This window comes from Suricata suricatta, chromosome 6 (genome assembly GCF_006229205.1).
Source record: "Suricata suricatta isolate VVHF042 chromosome 6, meerkat_22Aug2017_6uvM2_HiC, whole genome shotgun sequence".
Classification (NCBI taxonomy): Eukaryota; Metazoa; Chordata; class Mammalia; order Carnivora; family Herpestidae; genus Suricata; species Suricata suricatta.
The window spans coordinates 109,968,374-109,992,645 of record NC_043705.1 but is presented as its reverse complement, the minus strand read 5'-3'; the positions used below and the strand labels follow the sequence as shown (position 1 = coordinate 109,992,645).

Here is a 24,272-nt window from a genome sequence, read left to right as displayed (position 1 = left end):
AGGATCTCATGGTTGGTGAGTTTGAGCCCTGTGTCACAATCTGTGCTGGAAGAGCAGAGCCTGCTTGAGATTCTCTGTATCCCTGTCAGTCTCTCTGCCTGCTCCCTCCCTCCCTCCCTCTCTCTCTCTCTCTCTCTCTCTCAAAAATAAATAAATAAGCAAGCAAAACATTAAAATACCCTACAGTGAGATACCACTATACAGTGATACACACTATACATGGTTCATTGAATGGCTTAAAAAAAATTGACCACACCAAGTGCTAGCAAGGATGCAGAGCTACTGGAACTCTCATGCAAAATGGTACAGGCAATTTGGAAAACAGAGTGGTAGTTTCTTACCAAGTTAAATATATATATACCATATAACCTAGCAGTCCTACTTCTCAGTGTTAAATGAAATCTTACATTCACATAAAATCCTTCATGCAAACATTTTTAATACCTTTGTTCATAATTCCAACAACTGGAAATACCCCAACTGTACTTCAGTATATCTATACAGTAGACTTTTACCAATTAGTAACAAATGTGGGTAAATCTCCAGTGCATTATGTTAAGTAAAAGGAGCCAGACTCACTGGCTACATACTATGTGATTCTGTTTATTTGGCATTCTAGAACAGGCAAAATCTCTAGGGACAGAAAATTGATCATTGGCTCTCAAGGTTGGATGTTGGAGGAGGAATACACTGAAAAGGGCTTTAGGAAATTGGAATGGGGTGATGTAACTGTTCTATGTATTGATTATGGTGTCAATTCTTTTTTCAAAATCCTTATTTGTATTCATTTATTTAAAAAAACAACATGGAACTGAACACTTTAAAGGATTAATTTTATTGGTTACAAATTGTATCTCAGTGCTCATCCCAACAAGTGCCCTCCTCAATTTCCATCACCCACTTTCCCCTCTTCCCCACCCCCATCAACCCTCAGTTTTCAGTATTTAAGAGTCTCTTATGGTTTGCCACCTTCCCTGTATCTTGGTTTTTTAAAAAAATGTTTGTTTTTGAGGAGAGAGGGAGAGCACACACATGTGCACATAAGCGAGGGAGGGGTAGAGAGAGGGGGAAACACAGAATCCGAAGCAGGCTCCAGGTTCTGAGCTGTCAGCACAGAGACCAACATGGGGCTCAAACTCATGAACTGTGAGATGGTGACCTGAGCTGCTCTTAAGATTGACTGAGCCACCCAGGTGCCTCTATCTCAGTTTTTTAAAAGGAGGAAAGAGTGTTTCTTAATTTGGTGATAATATACTTCTCTCTAACTAATATCCATTGGTTCAGGGTCTACCCTATGGTATAGGGCATGCCATTTTCTACATGACAGCCTTCTGTATATTTGAAAATAGCTCTTTGGTCATCCTAAATCTTTGGTTCTCAAAGAGTGGCCTGGGCAGAGTACGGGTGGGGAGTGGCTCAAGACCCTTAGGAGTTCACAAATCAAACTATTTTTACAATTATACAAAGATTGTATTTTCCCTTTTCACTGTGTTGACACTGACACTTCAGGTACAGAAGCAATTGTGGTACATCTGTGGTACTAGTCATTTTATTTACTTTCTTGCATTCAAGGTAAAAAAACTAGTTTGACTTAATGTCCTTGATTAATCATCAAAAAATTTTAATTAAATTTCAATGCTGCATATGCATCTCCCTCCCTCTCTCCCTCTCTCTCTTTTTTTTTTTTTTTTTTTTGGGGCATACACATCATTTTATGTCCCATGTAACAAGCCATACGCATAAAACACTTGTGCTGCATACCAAAGGACCATAGGTGTCTCAGGGCAAAGCACCTGTATGGTTGAGTTACTTTTGCAAACTGAACCTAGCCACTTTTTAATGGAATGCTTTTTAAGTAAAACAACAGTAACAGATGACTAACTATGGTTTTTAGTCTTCAGTACATGGCAGACATTTTCTCAAAGACTAACTTCAAGGAAGTGTTACTTACCCGTGATAAAATTCAAGCTTTCAAATGAAAATTAGAATTTTGTAGAACCTAATTTTGCCACTGATCTGATTGAGTTTGACATCTTCCCATTACTTAAAGAGTGTTCTAATAGGATTGGTGGTGGTATTAATGAATGTGATTTTTAAAATATCGTGTAATGAAATATGCTAACATTTGGAAGATCTGCATACTTCTGTGAAATAGTATTTTCCATATGGCCAGTGTATGATTTTATAAAATTATGCATGGGTAAAAGTTTCACTTAAAGTGCAGGAAAGAACAATGAATTTAATGTAAGAGTATGAAAATATTAAAGCTATTAAAATATTGCTCCCTTTTCTAATTACATATTTGAGGATAAATTTTGAAACCAAGACAACTTAGCACAACAGTTTGAATTCAGGAGCAGATGTTAGAATTCAGCTGTCTTTTATTAGGCTAGATATTCGAGATTTAAAAAAATGCAAATCATTGCAAGTCTTAGTTTTTGAAAATAGTTATTTTTCAATATAATGTTATTTATGTAAATATATATTAAATTTATTTTATATTAAGTATATATATTTTTATCCATTTTAATTTTTTAGATTTTCAAATACTTATTCATTTTTGAGAGTGAGACATAGTGCAAGTGGGGGAGGGTCAGAGAGAGAGGGACGCGTAGAACTGGAAGCGGGTTCTCTGGTTCCGAGTTGTCAGCACAGAGCCCAGGGCAGGGCTTAAACTCATGAACAGTGAGATCAGACCTGAGCTGAAGTCAGATGCTTAACCAACTGAGCCACCCAGGCGCTCCTCCATTTTAATATTTTTTATGGTCAATATCTAGATATATTCCATATAAATCAGATCTTATTGGGGTCTCAATAATTTTAAAAATATTAAGGAGTCCTGAGACCAAAGTAGTCATTATCCCAAGCCTTCACTTTTCTGGGTTAAACATCCCCAGGGCTTTGATTTATTTCACACGAGTTGCATTTAATTCATCAATCATCTTGATTACTTTCCAGTTTGACTGAATCCCTTTTAAATGTTGTTGCCAAGATTTCTTATGATACTCCAGGTGTACGGTGCAGCGTATGGCAGGGATCATCTCTGTTCCTGTTAATCTCAGCAGTTGTAGTAAGGCAACTCAAAACTTAGGTTTCATACTTCTTCCTTAATGTGGATTCAGGGAGAACTAAAACCTTAGATCCTTTTATATTTGTACTGTTATCAAACCATATTTCTTTCCTCTTAAATCTATGTTGTTTTTATTTTCAGCTGATATTCTTAGATGCCCAAACAGCATATTACCAAATGAAGCTTAATTTTTTTCTTTCTTTTTGTTGCTGTCACATCTGACAGGCAGAATTTAATGAAATGTTTTATTCTGGGCATCAATTGTATATTGGTAACATGCTTCCTTTTTTTTCCCCCAAGACATATAGAGGGGAAAGTGGCATTTTCTAATGTAAAGAATTTATTCCCTAATTTTAGAACTATACACACACAGTGTTGACGTCATTAGAGACCAGTCTTCAGAAAATTGTAATTCCTGATTACTGTGAATAATAAATTTTATACCAGAACACATGGCAAATTTCTAATCGGTCAATTTTAAGAATGTCTTCCTTGTTTGTTGTGTATAAACTGCTATCTTTTTCATTTACTAATAAAGGAACTAGTAAAAATTTAAATATAAAAAGAGATGACAGCATTTTAAAATAATCTTGTCAATTTATGCAGAAAAACATTAAAAAAAAACTTTTTGTGGGTTGCACCATTATTATTTCCAAATATGAGATCCTTCCTACAAATAATGAGGAAAGCTTACGCCTGGTTGTTTGGTGCTTCGTTTTTGTTGCAGGAGTTGCTGTGCCATGGAGGTTGGGTGAAGAATGTCTGTGCTTTGTGCCTTATTAAGAGAGTAACTTTTTGTCTTTTATGCCACCTCACCTCCCATCTCCTTTCAGTACATTTGATGACAACCCAAGTCCAATGAATGTGTTGCCTTTCTGTATTTAGTTGGACTACAAAAAACAATTAAATTTTCAGAACTTTTTAAAGATTTTGAGGAGGTGCTCCCCACAAAACAACCAAAACATACATTAAACCTCCATAGATATATTTTTATTTGTTTTTTTTTTATCATTTTCATTACTTTTATTACCTCTTTTAAATACTAATTCCTGGTTGTCAGTATTATGTTAACTATCTACTTCAATAGTTAAAATTTTAATACAGAAAGAGAAAAATACTTTCATAATATGTATGAATTGTTTCAATTAATAAACAATATGAAATGAACCTTAATAGCGCATATATTAGTATATTCTGTAAAAGTACATTGGCTGCCATCTTCATTTTTCATTTCTTTATTCAATAAATAATTATTGGGCACCTAGTGTGCCAGGCACATGTACAAATTTGAATGGCTTGTTTTCTTTTAGATGCTTATTTTGCTTAAAACCTATCAAGCACCACCTGTTTTAGATCTTACAAAGGTATTGTGGTTAGTTATACATGCATCCTCAACACAAATGCATATGAAAAAGGAAACTTTATTTAGCCAGCTGTAATACAGCCTCAAATCGGTGGGGTGGGGAGGATGGCTGGCTAAGCTTTCTAAGCTTTTACTTGAGAAATTACAATACACACTATTAATATAAAATCCTAATATTTTAGAAATTTTAAGTAATCTGTATTTATATATTTAAAGATGTGCATGTAGCATAGAGTCACTGTTTTGAAGGCTACCCATTTGTTGTTTTACAACTTGATGATTTCTTCCAAAGAGCAATAACACAGCAGTTAAAGTTTTGTTACTTGCTCATATTTGCAATATGTAATTGCTGTTTGATTAAGCACATGGTATTATTAGCACACTCAGTCAACTGCATGGTAATATTGCTAGTTTTAGAATGTCTGCAAGCAGCAACAAGCTATTTCATAGAACGTTTTGTCATTTTAGTAAGTTTAAAATTTTTTCACTGCTTGAACTTCCTTTAAGAAATTGGTAAAAATGAATGATTTTGCAAGCCTTCAGAAATAAAACAATTATGTTTGCTACACAAGTATTTGTTTTATGTTGTTTTTGCCTCTTAATGTACTAAAAGTTTATAGATGAAAACTTTTTATAAGCCGGCAAACTTGAAATAAAAATCTGCCATTAAGAGGTGACCTGCACAAAAAGATAAACCTAAGTTAAAGGCTTACATTTGCTTTGACTGCTTGCTTTTTCTGGTGGGGGTGGGGGAGGTCAGGCTTCTTTTGGTGAGATTACTTCTGGTGCACGGCAGCACTATCTCTGCCAGATTATTGGAAGGACTGGTGTCTGCGATTGGGCTTATACAGCCTTCTAGCATCTCAAGTGTCTGTTTTGTCTGGACTTCCCTCACGCAGCATTCTTGTGCAAAAATTTCAAGGCTTTAGTCTGGAGCACTGGGTCAAAGGATATGTCTCTTTGAAGGGTAGACAGGAGTTTTTTTATGTTTTATTCACTAAGTAGTATTTCATTTTACATCAAAGAATAGCAGCCTTTGAGAACCTTCCATGGTGGCAGTTTAGCATGTGGGGGTTTTTTTCTATAAGACTTTCACTAAATATGGAATAATGTTTCTTCATGTTTTTCAGTCTACAGATGCTTATTTATATTTTTGTATTTAGATGAGACTATTAAAATAAAAAGAGAAAAAGCACTGACTAAATATAAATGTTAGTTTGCAATATAGTTTTATGTTTTAAAAACAACTATAGTTTTTTTTACAATGTACTCCTCTCTGTGGTTTCATACTATCCATGAGCTACTGAAAAAAAAACAGTGGATAGGCTTTTAAATTGTAGGAATATTATTGCTTAAAATTCTAAAGAAGTAGTGACTAATGATTTTGGAAGGGTAAATTTTATAGTGAAATGGCCATTCTTTAATTGGCCTTTATTTTCAAGTATATGTATGTGTGTGTGTGTGAGAGAGAGAGAGACAGAGACAGAGAAGAAAGGGAGGGGAAAAGATACTAATTTTGGAAAATACCAAAAACTCAAGTAATTAAAAATATTAAGATTTGTTATGGCTTAGAAGTAAATGTTCTTCCTATACTTTTGGGATAGGTTAATCAATGAATGTACTTTGTACCAATAATATTAATCACATAAGTGATTGTTTATATGTTTTAGAAGGTTATTAAACTGCATTTAATATTTTTCTTGTGGGAGAGATATACCTTAGCATAAGGACTATTAAAATATTAAGTTTTAATATTTTATTTGATATTAAAATGGCTTAATTTTATGTTGACAGATAAAATATGCTCTTAAGTTACTGAAAATTTATCTAAAGAGAATAAATTGATCATTTCAAATGGAAATATTTCTAGTCATTAACATCATTAATTTTAAAGCAACTTCTGTTAACTCTTACATTTAATATTGATTAAAATAAGTCAGATCATTTATACAGTTGTTTTAAATAAAATTATAATAAGTACAGAATTTGTTGTCTAAAATATACTCCCAATTAAAATAAGTTACTTTCAGATATCATCAAGCTGTATAAAACTTGTACTTAAGTACTTACAGAGGAAACTGATGTTAATAGTAGTTTTTATATGCAGACAGGAACCATTTAAATTTAAAATAGAGAATGATCTTTCTATATTAAAATTGTTTAAGAACAAAAGATCTTTCCTCTACAGTATTCAGCCATCTCTATTATCTGTGATTCTTCAGCAATTAAAGCTGATTTATTTTCCTCTTTGTTCCTACTTGGAATACTTGAACAATGCTGGAGAATTGAAATGACTGGAATGTTTTATCTTTCAAAAGCTTTAAAGTTCTATGTACCAATTAGCAAAATACAGTAAAGGTTTAAACTGTTAATAGCCACAACATCTTTAATGCATAGATCTGTAGAGTGCTGGAGCTGTGTCACAGTTCTCCATTGTGCGTCTCTTTTAGGGAGAGCTACTGTGTCAGTCCTTTTCTTGCTTTACTACCTGCTGTGTATGGAAATTGTGTGTAGTACTTGACACTTGCTTTCACGAATTTAAAATTCTTGCATGTTATTATGTAGGAGCTTTGGCTCTCAATAAAGTAGAATTAATAATATTTTACTTGTTTGGATTTTGATTAAGATATTTTTGAGTCACATTTTAGAGATTATATAATTTATATGTGAAAAGTATCTATTTTTCTTTGAATTAAAGGTACATAAGTTGTATGTTATCTTCTTGGAAATTGCTTGTCTAATTTTATTCATTTCACTGAATATAATGGAAAAGAATCATCGGTGTTTATATCAGAATATGTAGATACATGATGTTTTATGTCCTGTGTTTGAATATAGGTGGGTTGTTTGGCTGTTGTTTCTTTGGTAGTAGAAAGAATATTTTGTTTTTAGTTATTGCTTTTTTAATTGGCCTGCCTATCAGATAACTTCAAAACTCAAGAATTCATCCAAATATCTGCCTTAAACTTGTTAAAGCCTCATGTTCATCATCTTACAGTGAGTTCTTAAAGAAGGCAGGGGTGAGAGGAAGTGAAAAAAATAGGAGTAATATATTTTGGTGACAGTTACTTTTTTCTCTTTAAATCATGTATTTCCAGGAACAGAATTAGAGCAAAGGAAAGGAGAATGCAGACCTCAGAATTTGAGACTAGCAAACTTTGATTCTGTTTCTGTGTTCAGGGTTTCTAATTTTATGTAACTTAGTCTGTGCTGATTCTACTCTTCAAAATACCACTTATAAGCTTGCAAATATCATTCATGTTTTACAAGATGAAGTTTAAAAGAGGGTAGTGATATGGAGCCCTTAACTGTATGCAGTGTACTGTTTCCACAAAACTCTTCTTCATAAGGCATACTCTTCAAGAATATATGAATAGGCTTTTTGTCCCATTCCTGTTTCATGTTTAATACTTCTTTCAGCATTGAGTATATTGCATATTAGTAGTTGAGCATTTTTTAAAAAACATTTAATGCTTCCACTGGAATAGGTATAAAAAGTGATCTTGGCTTTCTCTATACAGCATATAGGACATATGTTGGGCTGAGAACACTAATGTAATTTGAAGAACTGAGGATTTGATTAGTGTACAGATTTGTATCTATTACAATGACTACTAAGCATATATTATTATAATTAAAATCTGTCAATTAAAAAGAATTTTAAGTCTAATTGAGTAGTTTGAGATTTAACATCCAAGAAATTAAAATGAGGTTCTTAGTTTAGTAAGCATCATGATATATTAAACATTCAAATATGGATGACATGGCCTATGCCTAGAGTGTTTAAAGATGAAAACTACTCAAGGGCTAAGAGTTTTCAACTAGGACAGTCTGTAGTTTGTGAAAATTCTGCAAGGGATTTATTTTTACTTGCCTCTTATTTATAATATAAAATCTTACTGTACTTTTTATTCCATTTTTTAAGTGTGCATGTGCATGTGTGTGGCACCATTATTGAGCACCTGTATAATTTGAGCATGGAACAACATTGTTGCCCGTAGAGCTTATATTCTTACATGCAAGCATATGCCAACTTTCTAAATAATTAAAGTACTTTCATAGACTAATGAATGTTATAGAGAAAAAGGAAAGGTGATGAGATAGAGTAATGAGGGGTGGGTAGGAAGAAAAGGGGTTATTTATAGGGAAATCAAAGCAAGCCACTTTGCGAAGATATGCTGTATGAACTAAGATCTGAATGATGAAAAGGGGTCAGCTGTGTGAGAATCCAAGGAGAACATACCAGGTAGAGGAAGAAGCTAATGTCCTAAAGTGTAAACCAGGTGGTAGTAGGAGTCAAGAGAAGGAAAGCTGTGACATAATGAAAAGGGGGAGAATTACACTCAATGAGGTAAAAGAGGTAGGCAGGGACTGCATCTGGTACAATTTTTAGGCTCGTGGTAAGAAATTTGAATTTTATTTTTATCTTAATTATAATGGGAAGCTATTATAGGTTTTAAGTAGGAAAATGATTTGATCTGATTTACTGATCAAAAAGGCCTGGGAATTACTTAGCCTTTATGGTTAAAGATCACTTGAATGAAGCTCAAAGGAAATGGTTGGTTTGTTGCCATTTTTATTCACTTTGGAGTGAACTTTACTGAAGTTTCTTACATGAAGTTTTCTACAAGTGATTGGATTTTGAACAGCCATTTAAAAACAGATCCTGATTGAGGTCCCTGGGTGGCTTAGTTGGATATCCGACCCTTGATCTTGGCTCAGGTCATGATCTCTTGGGTCTGTGGGTCAAGTCCTATGTCAGGCTCTACCCTGACAGCATAAAGCCTGCTTGGGATTCCCTCTCTCCCCTCCCTCTCTCCCTCCCCCTCTCCCTCCTCCTTTCTCTCCCTCTCTCTCCCTCTCTCCCTGTCTTCCTCCTTCTCTCTCTGCCTCTCCCTCCCTATCTCTCTCACTCAATTGATAACCATTTAAAAAACAAAAGATCCTGGTATTCTCTTTGAATTTTAGATTCTTTAAATGGTATAACAATTCAGTGATTCTTGCATTCTAGTCTTCTGTATCTTCTGAATTTGAAATGCTTTCTGTTAAAGATCATATTAGGACCTGAATAATAAATTCATCTCATTCCTCTAATTCACCACTCTCCCTGGCCTTCCCACACTTGTCCCACCCCACGCCCACAAAGGAGGGAAACATGGAGATCTTTCATCACTGTGGAGGAAGACAAATGAACTGAGCTGCTGTCCACCAAATAGGTGCTGACAGAGCCCCAGATACACTGAAGCTTCTGTACCTTGCTTCAGCTGGTGGCATGGGCAGGTGGTGAGGGTTGTCTGTCTTCATTTTAACTTTGACTTTTCTTCTCTCTCTCTGCCATTCCTTTTCCTTCTTTGTTTCTGCTTTTTGAGATTTGTCTCTCTTTCCGGTGTTTGTGTAACTATTTCCCTCTTTGTAACTCTGTGTTCATCTTTTGCTGTCTGTGAAGCTTGACAGTCATCTTTTCCTGGCTGCTTGTGTTTCCCCTTCACTGCTGTCAGTTTCCCTTTTCAGCAGCCTTTAGAAAGCTATAAAGGACATCATAATTTTTTCCCTTTTTCTACCCTTTTATGTCTCTCCTACTCTTGTTTGTCCTCCCTTTCTCTTTGTTTTTCCATAGTTTTGTTACTTTTGTCCTTTTTCTTCTTTCTGGACTTCTTTCTTCTCCCCAAATTCTGGGAAAGCTACATCAGATCTAGAGAGGAGAAACAGAGATGGCTCCTACCCTCTAACTGCTTTTCTTTCGTTGCTTTATTTCCCCCTTTGAGAATATATATATGACTTTTGAAGACATTTACTAATTGGAAAAAGAAACACCATATTATTTTAATATTAAGAAACATTATATTATTTGACATTTTCACCCTAGTAAGAGACTTTGTTTGGGATGTTGGAAGACTTATGGACTGATTTTATTACTATAACATTAGGTTTTTTTAAATCCTTACTTTAAGCTGTTAGACTTTGAGAAAATTATTTAACTTCCTTGTCCTTATAAAATGAAAATGACTTTTCAGATTTGTTTTGCAAGTTAGTTTGAGAATACATTAAATAAGAGGAGATATAATATTTTACTTATTTCATCATTCAGTAAAAGCTCTTTTCCTCCCCCTTTTTTTGTACATGGAGCTGTTTGTCTGAAGAGAGAAGCAAGCTGGTATGATGTTTGTTATCCTTAACTGAATCTGAAGTAACTGAGAAAACTATTCTGAGTCACATTTCTGTACAGACACTGAGTGCTAGGGAATCTTGGAGCAAAATAATGACCTCCGTTACAATGGTTTTATGTTAATATATCAGATGTGTTCCAGTTAAGCATCTGACCTCAGCTCAGCTCAGGGTCTCACAATTTGTGGGTTTGAACCCCGCATTGGGTTCTGTGCTGACAGCTTGGAGCCTGAAGCCTGCTTTGGATTCTGTCTCCCTCTCTCTGCCCTTCCCCTGATCATGCTCTGTCTCTCTCTCAAAAAATAAATAAACATTAGAAAATTTTTAAATATAAAAAACGCAGCAGGTTTTTACGCATTGGTTTTGTGTCCTGCAACTTTGTTAAATTCATTTTTAGTTCTAATATATATTTTTAAACATTTGTTTATTTTTGAGAGAGAGAGAAAGAAAGAAAGAAAGCAAGTATGATTGGGGGAGAGGCAGAGAGAGAAGGAGACACAGAATCCGAAGCAGATTCCAGGCTCTGAGCAAGCTATCAGCACAGAGCCCGATGTAGGGCTCGAACCCACGAACTGTAAGATCATGACCTGAGTCAAAGTTGAATGCTCAACCAACTGAGCCACCCAGGCGCCCCTAGTTCTAATATTTTTTGATAGGATCTTTTGGGCTTTCTATATATATATTTAATACCACGTCATCTAAAGAGTGACCATTTTATTTCTTTCTTTCCAACTTGGATGCCTTTTATATATTTTTCTTGCATAATTGATCTGGCTAGGACTTCTAGTACTATGTTGGACAGAAGTGGCAAGAGTGGGCCTCCTTGTCTTGTTTCTGATCTTAAAGGAAAAGAATTCAGCTTACCACCATTGAGTATGTTAACTGTGGGCTTGTCACATGGCTTTTATTATGTTGAGGCACATTCCCTCTAAACCCACTTTGTTGAGCGTTTTTATCATAAATTGATGTTAAATTTTGTCAGATGCTTTTTTTGCATCTATTGAGTTGATCATATAATTTTTATCTTTCATTTTGTTAATTTAATATATCTTTGTTAATGTGCAATTTGTACCTTTTAATTCCTGATTTCCTTCCCTTCCCTTTTGCCTTCTCCTTTCTCTTCCTTTTTTCTTCTCTTCCTCTTTACTACTTTTGTCATCATGATTTTAGATTGAAAATATTTTTAGAAACCCGTTTTATCTCTTCTATTGATGTTTTATCTGTATTTCTTTTTTTAGTGAGTCCTTTAGAGATTTCAGTATGCATTCTTAAAGTTTTATATTCTGCCATGAACTAGTAATATATCACTTTACATATAACCTTGACACAGTGCTTCCATTTATTACATTAGTCCTTTGTGTAATATTGACATACATTTTACTTCCAAATATAAGCTTTATAGTCAATTATTAATATTGCTTTAAACAATCAGTCATCTTTAAAGAAATTAAGAAACAAGGAGAAAAATCTTTTTTATATTTAGCCACTAATTTACCATTTTTGGTGTTCTTCATTCCTCCATATAGATAATAGATTTCCATCTGGTATCTCTTTCATCCTGAAGAGCTTCATTTTAACATTTCTTATGGAGCACATCTATTGGGACAAAATCTCTTAGCCCTTGTGTATCTGGAAATGCTTTCATTTCCCTCTGCTTTTGAAAGATTTTGCTTTAGCTCAGGCTGCCATAACACCATAGACCAAGTGGTGTATATAGCAGGAATTTATTTTCTCATAGATCGGGAGGTTAGAAATCTTAAGATCCAGAAGGGTTGGTTCCTGGTTAGGACGATCACCCAGGCTTGTAACTGGCTGCCTTCTCACCTTGACTTCACATGGCAGACAGAGAGAATGTGAGCAGATGTGAGTGTGCAGGCAGGCAGGAGTAAACAAGTGCTCAGGTGTCTCTTGTGGAAGTACTAATCCCATTATAAGAACCCCACATCTTGATTTATCTAACCATAATTACTTCCCAAAGGCCCATCATGTCTCCAAATACCATCCTATTCAGGGTTAAGCCTTCAATACATGAGTTTGTGGGGCAGGGGGGGCACTGAATATTAGGGGCATCCCACTCATAACAACCTTTTCACTCTATGTAGAATTCTAGGTTGAAGGTTTTTAACACTTTAAAGATGCCATTCCATTTTTTAAAATTGTGGTAAATACACATAACACAAAATTCACCAATTTAGCCATTTTTAAGCGTATATTTCAGTGGCCATAAGCTATTTACAATATTGTGCAACCATCACCAGTATCCATTTCTGGAACTTTTTCATGATCCCAGACAGAAACATTGATTCCATTAAACAATAACTCCCCATTACCCACTTCCCCAAGTTTCTGGTAACCTTTATTATGCCTTCTGTCTCTCTGAATTTGCCCATTATATTTTCTTATGAGTAGATTCATGCAATATTTGTCCCTTTGTGACTGGCTTAATTTGTACATCTTATAACATATGTCAGGTTTTTACTTCTTTTTAAGATTGTAGAAATTGCACTGTATGTATATGCTACATTTTGTTTATCCATTTGTCCCCTGGTAGACAATTTGGATTTTAGTACCTTTTGGCTGTTGTGAATAATGCTGCTATGCACGTGGATGTACAGATACTTGTTCCAGTCCCTGCTTTCAGTTGTTTTGGCCATACAGCTGGAAGTGGAATGGTTGGATTATATGATAATTCTCTGTTTAACTTTCTGAGGAGCTGCCATACTGTTTTCCACAGGGCCTGTGCATTTTCACATTCCCACCAGCAGTGCATAAGTGTTTCAGTTCCTCCACATCCTCATCAACACTTACTTTCTGTGTTTTGTATAATAGCCATCCTTATTGGTGTGAAGTGGTCTCTCATTGAGGGTGTAATTTGCTTTTTCTTAATGACCAGTGATATTGAGCATCTTTTCATGTGCTCATTGTCCATCTGACTATCTTTTCTGGGGAAATTATATTCAAGTATTTTTCATATTTTTTTTTCTTTGTTTTGTTTTTTAAAAATATGTTCTCGGGGTGCCTGGGTGGCTCAGTCGGTTAAGTGTCCAGCTTTGGCTCAGGTCATGATCTCACAGTTCATGGGTTCAAGTCCCACGTTGGGCTCTGTGCTGACAGCTGGCTCAGAGCCTGGAGCCTGTCTTCTGATTTTGTGTCTCGCTCTCTCTTTGCTCACGCTGTCTCTTTCTCTCTCAAAAATAAATAAAACATTTAAAAAATTAAAAAAAAATACATATTCTCAATATTAATCCTTTATCAGATATATGCCCTGCATACACGTTTTAATTTTGATAAAGTCAAGCTTATTTATTTTTCTTTTGCGGCACATGCTTTTATTGTCCTATCCAGGAAGTTCTCCTTAAATTCAGTGTCATGGAATTTCCCCCCACTGTTTTCTTAGGAGTATTATAGTTTTAGCTCTTATGTTTAGGTCTTTGGTCATTTTGAGTTAACTGTTGCTTTTGGTATTAGATAAGAATCCAATTTCATTCATGGGCATTTCGATATGCAGTTTCCCTGACTTTGGATATGCTTTCTTCATTGAATGGTCTTGGTACTCTTTTTTTTTCTTCTCTAACCTTCCCAACAATTGTGTTATAAATAAATACCTTTCTTATGTTTCCTAGAGAGGCGTTGCCAGCCAAGATAAGGGAGAATTAAAGGTTGCAAATACAGACAAGAAGTAGATTTGAGACATTTAAGATTTTAGTCTCAATAAAGAAAGAAAGATAACTCTGCCACAGAGAGGTTCCAGTTATAAGAATTTCAACCTGGTGGTGTGTATATAAAGTGCAAAGGGCCCAGGGAATGGATGGAGACAATTATGAGAGAAGTGGCTGGTCAAAAAACAGCCAGTGTTTTCACATTTTGTTAGCTACAGTATAGACCCTAGAGCTGCCTCATTTCCTCCCCTCCCCTCCTCCTCACCACCAGGTCAGGCCTTCCCAGAAGCCCCTGCCACTGCTGCTTGGGCCCACTACCACTCCTGCTGCCCTGTGCCAGGGTCTCCCTCTGTAGCCTGTCTGCTGTTCAAGGGCCCAGAGCTGGGATTTGTATTGCTTAATTTCAACTCTGATATAGTCCAGCCTCTTTCCCACTGTGTGACCCAAGCTTCTCCCATCTCCTCTTTGACTAGCACAGGACCCAAAGTTTAAAGACCATGCTGGACCCAACCAGCAGGGCCAATTCCTTCTTCATGATATTATTTTCTGTTAGTTGCATCTTAAGCTTCTGCAGCCCAGACATGGATTTAACTCCAGTCCTTTTGGAGCTGCTGATATTTCCACTTCTCCCTGTAGCTTCTTCTGGATCAGTTTAACCATGAGGGGTGGGGGATGAAGACCTGTAGGGAGTTGGAGAGGGGCTCTGGGTCTCATACTCTCTTACGTACCAGAACTCCCCTTTCAGCTTGGCATTCTCCCTTCACTATTAATAAACCTTGAAGTAAACTGATCTTGGCCTCTTGTTGAAAATCAGTTGACTATATATGTAAGAGTTTATTTTGAGGCTGTCTGTTATATTTCATTGGCCTGTATCTGTCCTTACACCAGCACCACACTATTTCAAATAGTATAGCTTTGTAATAAGTTTTGAAATCAAGACATTTGAATCCTCAGTGTTCTTCTTTTTTAAGATTTGTTTTGAGGCAAAAATTCCATATGAATTTTGCGATAAATTTTTCTGTATCTGCAGAAAACACAACTGAGATTTTGATAGAGTTTGCATTAAATCTGTAGGGTGATTGGGTAATATTGTCATCTGAACAATATTAAGACATGCCAGTCATGAACATGAAATGTCTTTTCATTTATTTTTGTCTTCTTTAATTTCTTTAAACTGTTTTGTAGTTTCCAGTGTACATGTCTTTCACCTTCTTGGTTAAGTTTATTCCAGGATATTTTATTCCTTATAATACTACTGTAATTGGAATTGTTTTCTTAATTTTCTTTTTATATTCTTTGTTCCTAGCATTTAGAAACAAAACTGAGGGGCCTTATGGATGCCTCAGTTGGGTAAACAACTTCTGTTAGTAGGTTTTGAGTCCCACGTCGAGCTCTCTGCTGTCAGCACAGAGCCCACTTTAGGTCCTCTTACCCTCTCTCTCTTTCTCTGCCCCTTCCTCTCTTGCACTTTCTCTCTCTTAAAGTTAAATAAACGTTAAAAAAAATAGTAAGTTAAAAAAACCCACACAATTGGATTTCTTGTGTGTGTGTGTGTGTGTGTGTCTGTGGTTTGTTTGTTTGTTTTATCCTGGTACTTTGCTGAACTTGTTCATTAGCCCTAACAAGTTTTGTGAGTATGTATGGATTCCTATAAATCTATGAACAGAAATAATTATACTTTATTTATAATTTGGATGCCTTTTCTTTATCTTGCCTAAATGCTCCTCTTCAGGATTCTGTCTCAAAAATGTTTTTTAGCTAAGCAGCCTTAACCCCCAGCTTCTCTACTGTGAGACTGCTGTATTCTGCTTAGGCGTCACCAGGGTCTGCAGTGTACTTCCAGGCGTAAAGATGAGATAGTTAAGGATCACATCATGAATTCTCCTTTCAGGGATTACACTGTGATTCTGCCTACCATCCCAGTTGTCCAGTACCTGAAAATAGTGCTTAAAGTAATGTTCCCAGTTTTATATGGCAAGAACAGTAGTCTGGTAACATTTATTCCTTCATGGATGGCAGTGAAAGCCCATTTACATTCTACATTGTGACAGTTCTTTTACGATAATGGCTTTATTAATGAATCTGTACTTTTTTTAACCTACCTTTAACAATCTGCTCAGGTACTGATTCTCTTAATTCTTTCTATAGAATGTACTTAATGATACCCCAACACGCTACATACTATGGCTGAATTTAGGTTTCATTTTAGTATACGACTGGACTTCAGCTCTCAGTCATTGAATCATGCTTACCAAGACTCAGTTGTGTTTGTTTCCATAAGTTTCTATGCTAGTTTTACTTGAAATTGTAATTATATAATTCAATTGAATACTATGATCTGATTGCTATAAAGGGGACAAAGAGTTCTTTCTGTCACGGTTCTGTTGAATACTTTGAAAAGGCAATATAATAGAGGGGCGCCTGGATGGTTGGTTAAGTGTCTGGCTCTTGATTTCTTGATTTTAGCTCAGGTCGTGATTTAACGGCTCCTAAGTTTGAGCCCGGTATTGGGCTCTGCTGACTGCACAGTGTCTGCTTGGGTTTCTCTTATCTCTCTCACTCTCTGCCCCTGCCCACTTGCTCACACACACACTGTCTCTCAAAAATAAATAAATAAACATTAATAAAAAAGAGAGAGAAAAGATGATAATGGTGAATTAAAAAAAATTTTTTTAGTGTTTATTCACTTTTGAGAGACAGAGAGCACAAGCAGGGGTGGGGCAGAGAAGAGAGGGAGAGGGAGACACAGAATCTGAAGCAGGCTCCAGGCTCTGAGCTGACAGCACAGAGCCGGAAGCAAGGCTTGTATTCATGAACTGTGAGATCATGACTAGCAGAAGTCAGACACTTAACTGACTAAGCCACCCAGGCACCCTGATAATGGTGAATTTCTAATAAATTATTTCATATTAGGTGGAGGTGAAACAATGAAAAATTGTAATGTAAAAAGAAATCATAAGATTCTAGACAGATTTGAGACTCATTGTTTCACAAAGTCTTAATATTCTAAATTCGCATTAAAAAAAACCCCAAAACTAATGATTTAACTTATCTTCTTGGTAACTTGTTGAAGAAATGACACTTAGAATTTTAATCACTGGACTTAACACTCAAAGAAAACGTACTGGTCCTATTACCAGATTATTAGAAGGTACACATGTATGCTTTTCAAGTTAAAATACAGTGCTTAAGGTGTGAATGTATATGTGTGCACATGCATCCACGTGTGTGTGTGTTTACTTATTTAGTGGTCCCCTGTTGTCAGCTTTCAGTTCCTGAGTCCAAAAGGGGACTACTTTTGGGTAATTTCACTTTTATTTTAAATTAACAAGGAATTGTCTTCCACATCTTAATGTGCCTCCTCACAATGTAGTTTGATTTTCACGTCATTGCCTCTTGAATATTGCTTTATTAAGCAGAAGCACATAGGGGTCCTTGGGTGGCTCAGTTGGTTAAGTGTCTGACTTAAGCTCAGGTCATGATCTTAACGGTTTGTGAGTTCAAGCCTCTCATCCAGCTTGCCACTGCTGTCAGTGTGGAGCTTGCTTCAGATCTCCATCCTCCCCGCCCGCCCCTTTCTCATTTGCATTCTCTCTCAAAAATAAATAAATCTTAAAATTAAAAATCTTAAGAAAAAAGCATTTAGCTTTGGATCTGTTATTTTTTATTATTTCCAGCTTTATTTACCTTCTGTTCCTTTGCTTTGATATTTTTTCAACAGTTATTTGATATTTGGTTCTTTGCTCTTGTGGCTTTTGTTTTCATATTCTTAACGTATGTTGTGTATGTATCAGCCTTTTAACTTATTACCAGGGTATGAGAAGGACTGTTTGATTAAAAAATTGGATCTTTTCAGACTATAATATGTGAGTTCCAAGTGCTCTGTGGTCACTTTTTTGTCCGTTTATTTCAGCTTCTGAAAAAGCTCCTAAATGCATGATAGTTTATGTGACTTAGTGATTTAAAAATCTCAAAACCTCTGGAGCATTGGATTAAAAAGAAAAAACATAGTCTCTTTAACTGTTTTATAATAATGTTGATCATTATTAGAACTGTCTTCTTAAATTAAAATTATTAGCTTAGTAACTTTAAAAATGCTTCAGAGAAGCATATTGGCTTTCACTGACACAGTATTGATCATTTATTTTTGAGGCAGGATTTTTTTTTTTTTTTAGTAACTTTCAGTTTCAAAATTAGTAGAAAACAAAGATCGTTTCATGTGTTTCCGTGTTTAAAAATGAAGTCTCCCAATGAATTTTCCTGATTTGAGGGAGAAAATTTATGTATTTTTAAAAATTATAGCATTCTGTCATGAAATAGCTCCTTAGTAGACTTGATTTGGCTACCAAAAGTTAAATCATGTCCTACAAAATACAACTATATACAGTACAAATCTGAAAATATTTACTATCCTCCACCATTATGTTGAGAAGGAATAATTTATTCTGCCCTTCAGGGTCCTTCTTAGATGGACTAAGAGTCAAGTTGACATGAGACAGATTAACAGGAGACAATAACATGTCATAGTGTACATTTAGCAATTCACATAGATATGGAATTCCAGAGACAGTTGAGCAACATAGTGCCTCTTTGAGCTGAGGACAGGATAGGAATTTGAGGATACACAGGGGAGAAAGACTGTTAGCAGGAAGGTATGAGGACATGTTTTAAAAAACAAAAGTTGACTTATTATATAGATAAGTTTTTTAGTAAAGAAGAATCTCTGTTAGTAGCTCTCTTTTTGTTAAGGGAGAGGTAAAGAGATTTTCCTGAATGTGCTGAGTTTCGATTGCTTTTAATTCAAAATAGCATCCATGCCACATTGACCCATATTGCTGTGGCCTATATAATTACAAAGAGATTGTACATTTAAGTGATGTTTCAGAGTTATATTTTGGCCCGTTAATTAGATTTTAGATGGGTGTTAACTTTTTCATGGCAGTTTCTTTGGGTAACTACTCTTTATTTGGGTAGGTTATGAGGATTTTCATTGCAGTACACTGGAAAAGCAATAATAGCAAAACAATGTGATTTTTCAATAATGAGAGACTGTTGCTGATCGATCTGTCACAGCCACTAACTCAGGAAATGAATGGGTGAGTCCCGGTCACTGCCTCAGCCGACTGCTCCATCCTAGGGGATTCCTGAGGGGTCTAGACAAACTGGAACTAAAGCTCCTGGCTGGGTTTGCCAACACAGTTGCTGAACAAACTTATTGCAGGAGAAGCCAGTAACTCAAGAGACAAGGGTTTGGGAAAAAGAGAGATTTATTTCAGGGTCCAGCAGCCTTTGGAGGTGGCAGGTTCAAGCCTTAATAACCTACCTCTCTGCTGGCAAGATGCATACCTGGAGTTTTATAGGGAGAGTTTGTGGTGGGGGTGGTCCATGCAAGAAACAAGCAGAGAGCTCATGATCATGGGTGGAGGGCAGTATGTGTTTATTAGCCCATGATCGTGGTCTGAGAAGGGGATGTGTGGGGTATGGTCTTCTAGACATTCATTTACTATCCAAACCTTTCTGTTTGGAATGTTCAGTCATTGCAAAATGTCTTCGTCAATGCCTCAAGAAAGTGCCATAAAAAATAAGCACAATAGGTTTTAGTTAGAGCATGAGTTAAACAGTCTTGTCTATTTCTGGTTTTAACCATTGGCGTCTGTAGTTTAGCAAGAGGGCTCATTGACAGAATTGGCTAAGACATTGTGACATATCAACTTAATAGACTACTAATGAGGATTAAAACAAATATGAAAACTAGGTAACCAAATGTTAAAAAAGGTAGTGATGTGATACTTAAAAATAATTAATGCAAAATAATTTTATTATAACTCTATAAAGTAGATATGTGTATGGATAATTATTGGTAGGTAAACAGTTAAGAAAATGGTTGCTAGGGTGTTAAGCGTACGGATGTATTTTTATAAACTTCTCTTTAATATTGTTAAGTGTTTACCAGTATCTTTAAAATCGTAAGTATCCTGAAGGAATCATCTTCTCTATCCCTCTTTGCTCAGGTATTTTCTGATAGTTTTTCACCTTTAAAATTTGATTTAATCCTTTCAAATAGTGTTTGATATAGGTTTTGTTATATAGTTTTTAAAAGAGGAAATGGACATAGAGTTTAAGCAACTTGTCAGTAATGTATAGGTAGCAAATGGTGATGCTTGGGTTCCTCCAGATTTATCTTGCTTTGTCCTAACCAGTATTGTATTTTCCAGTGTGATTATTTAGTTATTTCTGCCACACATCACTCCTACCATGGGTGCACAAATCGTAAACTTATTCAAGAATAAAATTTTGTCTTTACATCCCCTGCAGCCCCTGGCATGGATAACTTGGCATAGTAGAATCTCGTTTTGAGTTGAAATAAATAAAAGTAAATTATATCTTATTCGTTCAATTTCCTGAATGTAATAGGCTTACCAGGATGTATTTTCATACTTAATACAACCAATTTAACATACATTTTGCTCTGTTTTTGGTGTGTACAACAAATGGGACATTCATCCCTTGTTTTTAAAAGCTATTTTTTTCCTCCTCCAAACTTGAAGCTGCTTCCATAAGCTGGACTCTAATTACAGAATCCTTTGTGGTATTTTGATTACTCATTTTTCAAGTAAGATGGGAGATGTTCTGTATCTTAACATCAGTGTCCCATTACTTATTCACTTTGCCCTCTTTAAAAAGTTCAATATTAATTTTCATGCAAATAGAGATGATATCTGTACTGTTTTGAACATTATGTCCAGTAACTAATACATAGTCGGTACCGAAAAATATGTTGAGTAAATGAGATATATTCTTCTGATTGTCTGAGGTAAGCATTTTATATACCTTAGTCCTCGTTTTACTTCATTTAGTTGATTCTATAGATGGTGAATGAAAATAAGTTTATTAACTTGCCCAAAGTTGTGATTTGGGATTCTTCTAACCCAGTTTGACTCAGCCCTTTGCTTCTAACCATTGCTCCTGTTCAGAAAGCTCTAGGAGTAATGAAAGTAGAGATTGAGATTCATGGATAATTATTAGTTTTATTACTTATTATATGATTTGTTGAGTCATTTGCATGTTACTATTTCTATCTTAGCATTTTATTTAAAGCTGAACTTTTGGTTCCATGATAGCCTTGCCCAGTATACAAAATGTAATGCTGCATTCTAATACTTGTTTCAATACCTGGTTGGATTCCCACATCGATGTGTTGCTTTAACAAAACTCAGTTCTACTGGCGCACCTCTAATGTATTTTTACAGTTTTTATTTGTATCTGAATTTTTATGGCCGCTGACTTTTTAGAAGTGCTTAAAGTTCTTCCGTGATAAGCAAATACATATAGTTATGCTCTCAACTCTTTAGATTGTTCAAACTGTAAAATTTATTTTGTAAAGTGTCATTCATTATTTATGAGACCATTTAGTGAGTTTCTTGTGCTAAGTATTTGTAGGGTACCTGAAAGGAAGATTTTATTACAGATTGTTTTCGTTTTAACATCTTTCATGGTTGAAGTAGAGTATAAACAGTCTTCAAATTTAGATCAGTTTTAGCCCCGGAATAAATTTAAATACACAATTGGTAACTAAAAGCTTGCAGTAGAACAAGTTTCTGTAAGCTGTATTTATACTTCTTGTTCCAGTATGTGCTCTATTAAAACTTTTCAACATCGATCCATACATGCAATTTAGTGAACAGTAAACCCAGAAACCTAGTTAAAATTTTGGCTCTTCTGGATGGGCTGGGAGATCTATCAAAAATTCACCAAAGTGGTGAAAACCTTTTCCATTTATTTCTCTTTATGACAAATGTAAACTATTAAGGTTAAGTGGGTGGGGCAACTGGAAGTAATTACTAAGGCCAGTGGCATTTTTGTGGTTTAATAAAGGCAGAAGCTAATTATTCAGTTTTTATTTAAGTGAAATGGTGCCAGAAAGGAGGTTCCTGCAGAGCAGCTGCACTCCTTCAGTGTTACCCTAATTTACCAAAGACACAACTGTCACAAACAAAACTTTTAAACTTGATATATAACCACAAAAGTAAGGAGGCTTTTGTTTGGAGTGCATGCAGAAGAACTCCTTTATACAAATCAACCGGCAGATGACGGACAATGATGAAAATTTGATTCTTTGAAGTCATAATAGTCATTGAAATGTGTGAAATTCTGGTATTGAAAAGAGAGCGACCAGCAAGACTCTAAATCCTGGGTGGTTGCAAGAAGCTTGCTGGGAGGTTTTTCTGCATTTTGACACCAACTTCCCATTGCTTGTTCCCTGCTTCCTTTGTTAAAAAAAAAAAAAAAAAGGTTGAATTCACACAACATAAATGGGGACAGTTGATAACCGAATCATAGTTTTTATATGGAAAACCAATATTTTATCATGGAAATTGGTATTTGAAAGAATAAAGTTCATTTACATCTACTAGCATATACTTTGTTAATGATTTTTAAAATTCCTCCTCCATTTAACTAGACTTGTGAGACACACGATCAGCTGTAAGCTCTTCCAGAGTTTAAGATTGTGGAGGAGATGGTGCTGAAAGACTGGAACTTTGGAATTGTGAGATGCATCTTTTCAGGAGCAGATATTTATCTGAATGGCCTTCAGTCTATGAATCATTAGTTATGTTTCTTAAGATCGCATTATTGTACATAAGATTGTTTGTGAAACTTTATTAATAAGATAGCAGCATTCTTTAATAATTGCAATGCAAGTTTTATGCTTGACTCAACTGTTTAAAAATTAAAAGTCTTAAAACTCAGCAAATTAGTGTCCATTATCCAAAGGATAACTTGATTTATTAGAAGTTATACATCATTATTAGCTAGTGAGTTTTGAGTTTCTTTAGGTAAAAACTTGAAGTCTTCTCATCCAATGTGATTTAGCTCTTTTGTAGTCACAGAAAATTATGAATTGCTATTTTTAAGTATGTATGTTACCAATAAAATGAGAAATCTATAAAAGGCAATATTGACATTGGCAAAGAATTTGAGTAAGTAGGTTGTTTTTTTTTAAGAAAACCACAGGTGATCCAATATTGTAGTACAGAAGTAGAAATCTAGAGATAATGTCTTTAGTTCAATGCAGTTCATTTTGCAGATGTTTTATTTATTTATTTTGAGGGAGAGCAAAGAATTAAAGGCACAAGTAAAGATTTCAACATAGTCCCTCATAGTTCTTTTCAAGTATTACATTGTTTTAATGGAATCTTGGAGTGGGAGCTTTTAGCCCATTGAAATGTGGCTTTAAAGGACAGGTTCTTCTGTCACTAGCTGACGCCGTGTGGATGAAATGATAACAATAGTGTCGTAATGCATTTTAAAAGTGTGAGAAATCAGTTTGTCTAGACTAAGAGTGTGCCTACAGGGACTAGGAATTTTAGAGCTTCTGTGCCCTTTAGGTGTCAAGTATGTGAGAGATGCCAAGCCTTTTCATTCCCAGTCTTTGGCAGCAGCTCAACTCTGCTGCAGTACCTTACATGTCTTCTGCAGGCAAGAACAGGGACGCTGTGTCAGAACAACTTGGGCTTCAAAATTCAGAAACTTATTTGTGCCACTGCCAACTCTAAATTGGGGGATGAGATCAATTAAAAAAATGTCATACTTTGAGAAGCTATGAAGCACTGGTGGTTGTTCAAAATATAAAGAGCTTTGCAACATTTTATAGCCATTTAAAGAGAATTTCCATCCTAAAAATCATTCTGTCCGATTCTATTTTAATAGATAGTACAAATCAAGAAATGCTGTTTCTTTTTTTAAAACTTTTTTTTTTATTACTTTGTCATATATATATCACAATATAGAAGGTTAAAGACAAAGTAAATCCGTTTCCTATAATCTCATCTTCCTAAGGTAAATGGTATTATAAGAGTTTAATATGTTTCCTTTCTGGTAAGTCTTAATTTAAAGAGTAGCTAACTTACAGTTCCAGTTTTCATGAACTTTTATGGAATTTGCTGTGGAATTTGGAAATGGTGCCTCACCCTGTAATTTTGTAACACACTTACATTGTTTATATACCACTTCA

At 35.3% G+C, this 24,272-nt stretch overlaps 1 protein-coding gene and 1 pseudogene across 1 annotated transcript in view; one reads left to right on the top strand and one right to left on the bottom strand.

Moving 5' to 3' along the window:
• NDUFS4 (NADH:ubiquinone oxidoreductase subunit S4) overlaps positions 1–24,272 on the top strand; it is a 106,502-nt gene that overhangs the window by 44,076 nt on the left and 38,154 nt on the right. The window lies entirely within an intron of this gene.
• Positions 14,530–14,917, bottom strand: LOC115293146 (annotated as a pseudogene).